The 8,193-nt window shown below is 42.1% G+C and overlaps 1 non-coding gene across 1 annotated transcript; it reads left to right on the top strand.

Moving 5' to 3' along the window:
• Nucleotides 1-4,815: 4,815 nt before the first annotated feature.
• LOC123628959 lies at nucleotides 4,816-4,920 on the top strand. The gene has a single exon (XR_006731838.1). It is a non-coding gene; the product is annotated as a U6 spliceosomal RNA (small nuclear RNA).
• The last annotated feature ends 3,273 nt before the right edge of the window (nucleotides 4,921-8,193 follow it).

The following is an 8,193-nucleotide window of genomic DNA, read 5'->3' as shown; positions in this document are numbered from 1 at the left end:
GTCTTGAGGGTTGTAGGAGGCTGTGAGGGAAATACTAGGCTAATATTTTCAACTGCTGGGCCTCAAGGCCCTGTCACTGAGTTATTCACCTCTCCAACCACCTTTTTTTCTTTTCCTGCTGTAGGCCTCAGAACCTCAATCTTTTTCATTAGCAGCATCAATAAATTTAGGGTTCTGAGGTTTCCAAAGTCTAAAGGGAGTGTAATAATGGGAAGCCTTGTCTCTGCCCCTTCCTTCTTGAATATCACTTATTAATCCCAGTATTGCCAGAACGTGTAAGGAAAGCAGACCATGTGCCTGATAAATTCAAACCCCCATATTTCAATTTTCACAACAGAGGGTAACGCTAAGGGAACAATAGTCAGGGCCGTGAGGTCCAGCCACTTCACCTGTGGAGATCTTCCTTCCTGGCCAACGTGGAAGATCAAGGTGTGATGTCTCCAAATAGTGCCACCACTCTACCTTAAGGGTCCCAATTAGCTAAAGAATGGATGGAGTCTCTCACACTTCTTTCCTCACTGCCCCTGAAGATAGTCCCTTTTCACTGTTGATTCATTGACTACTGTGGGAAAAACAGAGTAAGCATAGCCAAACGACCACCAAAGGGCAATTTCAAAGTTTCAAAGGTTACCAAGTTATTCCAAGTCTTTGTATGTCCTGACTCCCATGAGATGGTAAGTAGAAACTTGTGGCTACCATTTTTATTTCTCAATGTTGCCCTAGTCCCCCCACCACTGCACATGTCCACCTTTATGAAAAGCAAGGCACTCAGCTCAGTTATGGCCTGGTCCTCTTCATCTTTGAGCCTGATAATGTGATCAATAGAGAACAATACTTGAAAATGTGAACTATTCTGGGCAGTCCCTCTTTGACAGTCAAACACTTGTTAAATAGCTATTAAATAGCTCGACTTTTATGACCTTTAGAAATCTGAAAATCAAGTCAGCTCCCCATCCAAGTACAGGCCCTTCTCAATTTAGACCTTTTATTGACATATATACTCTTGTTTGGGACAATCTAGTCCATAATTCAGCACAGATGCCACTGTAGGCAGAAAGGGGAGTGGGCAATTACAGCTAGTCACTAATGTATGGCAGGGAACATTCCTTTCCTATCCACTGGTTTCTACTGTCTCTCAAGGAGCATTGGTGATGTTTCTATTTGACAAACAAAAATTTTGACTTATATTAACCACTTATAATTTGGCTTTACATTATTCCAGGAAAACATCCTTCCAATAATCTAATTCATTTTTTACTGGAGGCTCTGGTGCCAAGAAATTACAAAAGATTTCACTGGAATCATTTTTAGACCCAAGCACCCAACAGGGTTTGGGGTAGGGGCCCTACTAATCGTTGATCTCCTTCCTACCACACAGGATGGTAACTCCTTCAGTCAATAAGATGGAGCTGAGATGAACCTCAAAGTTTACAGGTAGCTGACTGCTGCAGCCATGGGTAGAGTTGTGACTGTTTCTGGAACTCAATTTCTGACTCAGCACCCTCTTTTTACCAGATTATTGGGAAAACAGTATCAATCATTCATGATGTTCATTTCCCTTAACCCAGGTGATACCATAATTTGGGGGACCTTAGGGAGTGCCCAGGCATAGGTATAGAAAGTGAGATAAGGATATCTGCTTCTAGTTCCTTAGATCCTGGCAGTTACTGCTGAGCCCTCTGCCCACATGGGTCCTTTCAAATGCCATGGTCCTCTCCAACATCTCTACGATGCATGGGGCACAGAATTCTTTGCCAATGTCACCTACTGGTCCATATATCTAGACATTCTACACAGCCCTTACTCTTTTGAGTCTTCCCACCAACTAGGTATTGCTTCTGGGAATCTGAGCCTCATCAATGTTGCTTGAACTCCCACGGAGATCTCTCTGCTCTTGTTGCCTCTTCCTCCCAAGGGGAGGGGAGTGAAGAAGAGAAAAATCTTTTTTTAGGCCTGTGCAAAATCTTTCTTCCTTCTAAGTTTTCTGGTCCAGATACTTGGTCTCTGCCCCTGCACCCTAATCCCCCTTCCCTAAGGACTTATGCTTTTGGAACACAAAAACCAGAAGGACTGGAAAAGTATTTGTTTTCCTGCCATGCCACCTCCCTCCCCTGAGATACACTGCAAAGCTGACTATGTTTTTGGGTTTTTTTCTTTTTGGGGGGAAAGGCTACAGAAAAAGGTACAGGAAAGAAAAAAAATCCATTTATACTCTCCAGATAGTACTGAGACACATTCTCCCTCTGTTAAATCTTAGCATCCCAGCCAAGAAAATGTACTTCTCATCCAGGTGCTCCCTGCTCAAGACAGTAACTCCCAGGGCTTGGATGCCTGGGTGATCTCTTCTCCAGGCAATCCTTGGTACTTGGGGAATTTCTCACCTGGATCATCTAAGGGTTATTAACGTCTTCCCAGGAGGCTCTCTTTCCTCCCAACACAAGTTGAGTATCCCCTGAGTAAGGGCAAGCATTGTCTATATCAGAAATGAGCAACTATACTCAGGTTAGTAAAAACGGGGGAAAAAAAGAAACGAGCAGCTATCTTTGGCTTAGTGACTGACTTAGAAACACTCCACATTTCAGGCTGGACAATGAAATTTCTCTAGCCTTCCTATGAAGTCTGGTCACTTCTTCCAAGACACAGTCTTTCCACATGTGCCCAGGGCATATATCAGGGGGCAAATTTAAGGTAAATACCTTTGCATTGGCAACTGACTCCTGGAAAGCTTAAAAAAGAGTAAGCCCACATCACTTTTCTAAAGCTTGCAAAATGTTCAGAATCTTAACTCCTCTGCAAAGTCCTCATGTGATAGCCAGACTACAGAGCCTGAGTTGGGGTTGCTGGAAAAGCCATTCCCTCTCCAGAATAAGATCAGTTCTTTTAGAAATGTACAGTCTGACACTGTATATTCTTTTGGGAATGAGAAAATTTAGTCTCCCGATGGGGGGAAAGCAATACATATTCGGTAGAAACTGTACTTTGAGTACCCATATAACCAATCTCTTTTTCACATTCAGTACCATATTCAACAAGTTACATGAGATATTATTTTAAAAAGAAAAGAAAATTCAGTCTGCTGGGCTAACTAACCAGGCTTCATTTGCTTGCTTGCCTTTCCTTGTCTCCTTCCCTCCCTTCCTTCCACTGACCTCTCTCTATCTGTTCCAACATTCTGTAATAGTCTTTCAAAACAGTCTTGTCACTAGGATGTGGAAATCTCAGGAGGTAAAGAAAAAAAATATAGAAACAGTCTTGTCACAAAATCCCTCATGTAGCAGATAGGAATCATAGTTTACCCACTAAGGTGAATAATAATAATTATAATAATGGCAGCTAATAATTAAATAACATTTACTATGTGCTTTATACAAACCTATTGAATCCTCTGAGGTAAGTGCTGCTATTAACACCATTTTTCAAATTAGTAAACCAAGGCACAAAGAGGTTAAATAACTTGCCTAGGGTAATACAGTAAGTAACTTTCAGAGCTAGAGTTTGAACCCAGTTAGGTTAGTTCAGAGTCCATGCTTTTAAACATTTTGTTGTATCTTTCTTTATTGTCTATGATTTCATTTAACTTTGGACTCCAAGATCCCCCATTCCTTTGGGTTGGAAAATAACCTCAGTTCTTCTTGAAGTTCCTCCATCCCAGGCTCAAGCCACAGTTCTGGGCTATTACATGGTGGTGAGGCCTAGGAGAAGAGGTTCATTAAATCCTTGGTTTTCAGGCCACACAGGAAGGCAGTCAGACGTCCACTGCCTCTTCCCACAGTGTTCCTTTCCCATTTGGTAGGCCCTTGTTACACTGGGGCCCTCCCAGTGGCTTGGGAATTTTTGTTAAGGTTGCCTAGAACAGCCCTTGTTCTCTCAGGTTTTGAAGTCTACCCAAGGATGTGCTAGGAAGTAGGACATGGGTTCCCTCTAATAGGGACCCAAGGCTCTTCCTGATAGCGTTACATTAACCCCAGCCCTAAAAGGCAAGAAGGGCCAGAATCTCTCCTTAGGCCAGATAAAATCCTTCTTGTATATTTCCTGGCCAAGACACTGTCTACATGCTAATCCTCTTCCCACAAGGACTTGGGCTTTTGAAACACAAAAACAAAGAGATTGGCTTGCCACATCCCTTCCCCTGAGACAATAAAATGGGGGGTGGGGGTGAGGACATGGGGGGGTGGGAGGAAGGGAGAAGAAAATAGAGAAATTAAAAGCAGTAACTACAGAAAATATAAATTTATCTCAGTTTCAATTCTGTGGAAAAACAATAGTTTATTTAATAAATGGTGCTTTCAAAATTGGTTATCCAGCAAGAAGAAAGCAAAGCTAGATCCCTACCCTATGCCATTACAAAATAAATTCCAGATCAATGTCCATTTTCCTTCATGCATCCATTGCTGATAGGAGTATGAATCATTAGTATCTTTTTTTTTTTGTTTTTACAAAGCAATCTGGAAGAATCTAATAAAATTTAAAATCTACAGTATTGGTCCAAAATGGTTTGGGCTGCAAGTGACAGAAAATCTGACTAACAGTAGCTTAAACAGATGGAGGTTTATTTTTCTTTCTCACATAACAAGAAATCTGGAGGGACACAAACTCTAACATTGGATGGGCTGCTCAACAAGGTCATCAAGAACCTAGGCTTGGCCGGGCATGGTGGTTCATGCCTGTAATCCTAGCACTCTGGGAGGCCCAAGTGGTAGGATCACTTGAGGTCAGGAGTTCAAGACCAGGCTGAGCAAGACTGAGACCCCAAATCTACCTTTTTTAAATTAAAATAAAATTAAAAAAAAAGAACCTATACTTGAACCTAGGCTTGTGCTCGCTTTGGCAGCACATATACTAAAATTAGAATGATACAGAGAAGATTAGCATGGCCCCTGGGCAAGTAATAAGTGAAATAAAAAAAAAGAACTTAGGCTTCACCTCATACCTGTAAGAATAACTATTATCAAAAAGATGAAAGATAACAAGTGTTGGAGGCCCGCTCTTGCTCAGGCTGGTCTCGAACTGCTGAGCTCAAACAATCCACCCTCCTTGGCCTCCCAGAGTGCTAGGATTACAGGCGTGAGCCACGGCGCCTGGCTCCGGCCTGTATTCTTGAAGATTGCTAAAAGAGTAGATTTTATGTGTTCTCACCACCAAAAAAGAAGTATGTGAGGTGACGCATGTGTTAAATAGCTTGATTTAGTCATTCCACAATTTATACATATTTCAAAACATCATGTTGTACACAATAAATATATATAATTTGTATCTGTCAATTAAAAGAAATAATTTTTTGTAAAAAAAATAGCCTAGGCTTTTTTCTCCCATTCCACTATCTTTGACATGTTGGCTTTTTAAAAATGTTTATAGGTTTATTATAAAATAATGTCAATGGAAAAGAACCCAAAATCTGTAAAACAATTTAAAGACGTTTATTCTGAGCCAAGTTTGAGTGACCATGGCCCAGAGCCACGCCCAAGAAGCCTTGAGCAAGTGGTCTCGCCAGGGTTGGGTTACACTTTGGTTTTACACATTTCAGGGAGACAGTAATTAAATCAATACATGGAAAGCCAAACAAACATTGGTTTGGCCCAAAAAGGCAGGACATCTCAAAGTGGGAGCTTACAGGTTTAAAGATTCTTTGATCTATAAATAAAGAAACGAAACTTTGTCTAAAGGCTTGGAATGTTTTAAGTTAACATAAGAAAGTCTGCTAACCAGAGATAAGTCACCATGAGATCTTTTGGGAAAATTGATGGCCTGCAGGTGTGGTTCAAGCTTTGTCTTGCATAGCCTTAGACCTGTTAATGAGTTACAAAGGCTATCTCTGAGAAGGGAAGAGGGCATGATGAGGCAGGTCTGACCTCCTGGCCAGCAACTCAGCTTTCGGGTATTTCTTGAGTCCCCTTAGCCAACTAGGGGTCCATTCAGTTGGCTCCATGCTGCCCTCCAGGAACCTCCAAGTGCTAGATATCTTTCTTTTTCTTTCTTTCTTTTTTTTTTTCTTTTTTTTTTTTTTTTTTGAGACAGAGTCTCACTTTGTTGCCTGGGCTAGAGTGAGTGCCGTGGTGTGGCGTCAGCCTAGCTCACAGCAACCTCAAACAATCCTGGGCTCAAGCGATCCTACTACCTCAGCCTCCCGAGTAGCTGGGACTACAGGCATGCACCACCATGCCCGGCTAATTTTTTTTCTATATATATTTTTAGTTGTCCAGATAATTTTTTTTATTTCTATTTTTAGTAAAGACGGGGTCTCGCTCAGGCTGGTCTCGAACTCCTGACCTCGAGCGATCCACCCACCTCGGCCTCCCAGAGTGCTAGGATTACAGGCGTGAGCCACCGGGCCCGGCCTGTGGAAGCTTTTTGAGCCCTGTCCTTGTGGGTTTTCATGGAAGTTTCATTACTTAGGCATGGTTGATTAAATCACTGGCCATTGGTGATCAACTTAACCTTCAATCTCTCTTGCCTACCAGGAGGTTGGAGAGGGTAGGACTGAAAATCCTAACCCTCCAATCCTGCCTTTGTCTGTCTGGTGACCATGCCCCAGCCTATAGCCACCCTGGGGCTGTCAGCCATCAGTCAACATTAGTATACAAAAAGAGACACTTACCTCTTTGAAGATTCTAAGGAATCTTGTGGTATGGTACATGAAAAAAAGAAGGGAATGACAAGAATAAAAATAAGAAAAAAAAGATTCTAAGGATTTTAGGAGTTGTGTGCTGGGAAATGGGGACAAACACCCAATACATGTTTTACAATATCACAGTCCATCCTCCCCACCCCATCTTAGAACACATATCCCTTACATCAAAAGGATATGTAGCAGAGGTTAAGGTCTGGAAAAGGGCAACAAAATGTTTTAAGAGTTTTCTCCTTAAAATCCCCCACACTTTTTGAGAATTAAAACCTGCATTCCTGCCAGAGGCCAGTAATCAAAGGGGCAGAAAAGTGTTTTTTGCTGTTTATTTTCTAGTATCTTAAACCACAGGAGAGGCTGCCACAGAATTGTCAGGACAAAGGTCACAAGGGTCGCGAGATCATTATCACTGGAGATAAAGTGGACCAAAACCACCAGTTATAGTTAAACAACAATAGCCTGAAGCGAGGACATGTGACTTGAGTCTCACAGACCTTAGCCCAACCGCTGAAAACCCCACTTTCAAACAGTCCTGTTTGGCTGGGCGCCTATAATCCTAGCACTCCGGGAGGCTGGCGGGAGGATCCTTTCAGATGAGGAGTTTGAGACCATCCTGAGCAAGAGCAAGACTCCCATCTCTACTAAAAATAGAAAAAATTAGCCAGGTGTGGTGGTGTGCACCTGTAGTCCCACCTACTTGGGAGGCTGAGGCAGGAAGGTTGCTTGAGCCCAAGAGTCTGAAGTTGCTGTGAGCTAGGCTGATGCCACAGCACTTTAGCCTGGGCCACAAAACACAACTCTGTCTAAAAAAAAAAAAAAAGCCCTGTTTTTCTGCTAAAAGTCAAGATGGCAGTCTGTGAGATGCTAGTTCACTGCCCTCCTTATTTGCTAGCAAATTAATAAATTTCTCTTTCCTTTTCCTCAAACTACTTGTCCTTCTTTGTTCTCACTGATTCGGCCTCAAGGACAAGTACAAAACTTTCTGTAACAGATATACAAGTCAAAAGATACTGCCACATTTGTAGAATCTCATTCAATCATTAATAATTAGTGCAGTTCATCATATTGTACAAATATGTCTCAAGTTTGCAGGCTTCCACTCAATCTTGTAGGGTTCCAAAACCAGAAGTGGTCTTGACAAATATATAGCTTCACCCTTTTAGGCATCTGGGATAATTGAGCTAGGAGATGTCATCTCTTGCTTTGAGCCTGTTTGGGGGCACTAACGTAATATTGGATTTTCCTCATTACGTGACCCATTTATTCATTCCTTTACCCTCAGCTACTATTCTTCTTTCTCTTCATTTATACACAGACTTTTCCACCTTTGTACGGGACATCAAGTTCACCCACTGTGCTCATCTAGACTGCAGGCAGCAATGCTAGTCTAGCAAGTGTCTCCCCCTCAGTCTATTTCCATTCAGATGGGGTAAGGTTACACAGGCATACAACTAGTGGGCTATTTTTGCCAGCAGGCAATACAGCTGCATTCAATGTAAACTCCAATTTTGCCAAATGGGGTGAAGCACAACTCACTCCCACCAGGCCCTTAGGAATTCTGACATAAGTTT

Source organism: Lemur catta, chromosome X (genome assembly GCF_020740605.2).
Source record: "Lemur catta isolate mLemCat1 chromosome X, mLemCat1.pri, whole genome shotgun sequence".
Taxonomy (NCBI): domain Eukaryota; kingdom Metazoa; phylum Chordata; class Mammalia; order Primates; family Lemuridae; genus Lemur; species Lemur catta.
The sequence above is the reverse complement of the archived record's forward strand: the minus strand, read 5'-3'. Positions and strand labels throughout refer to the sequence as shown.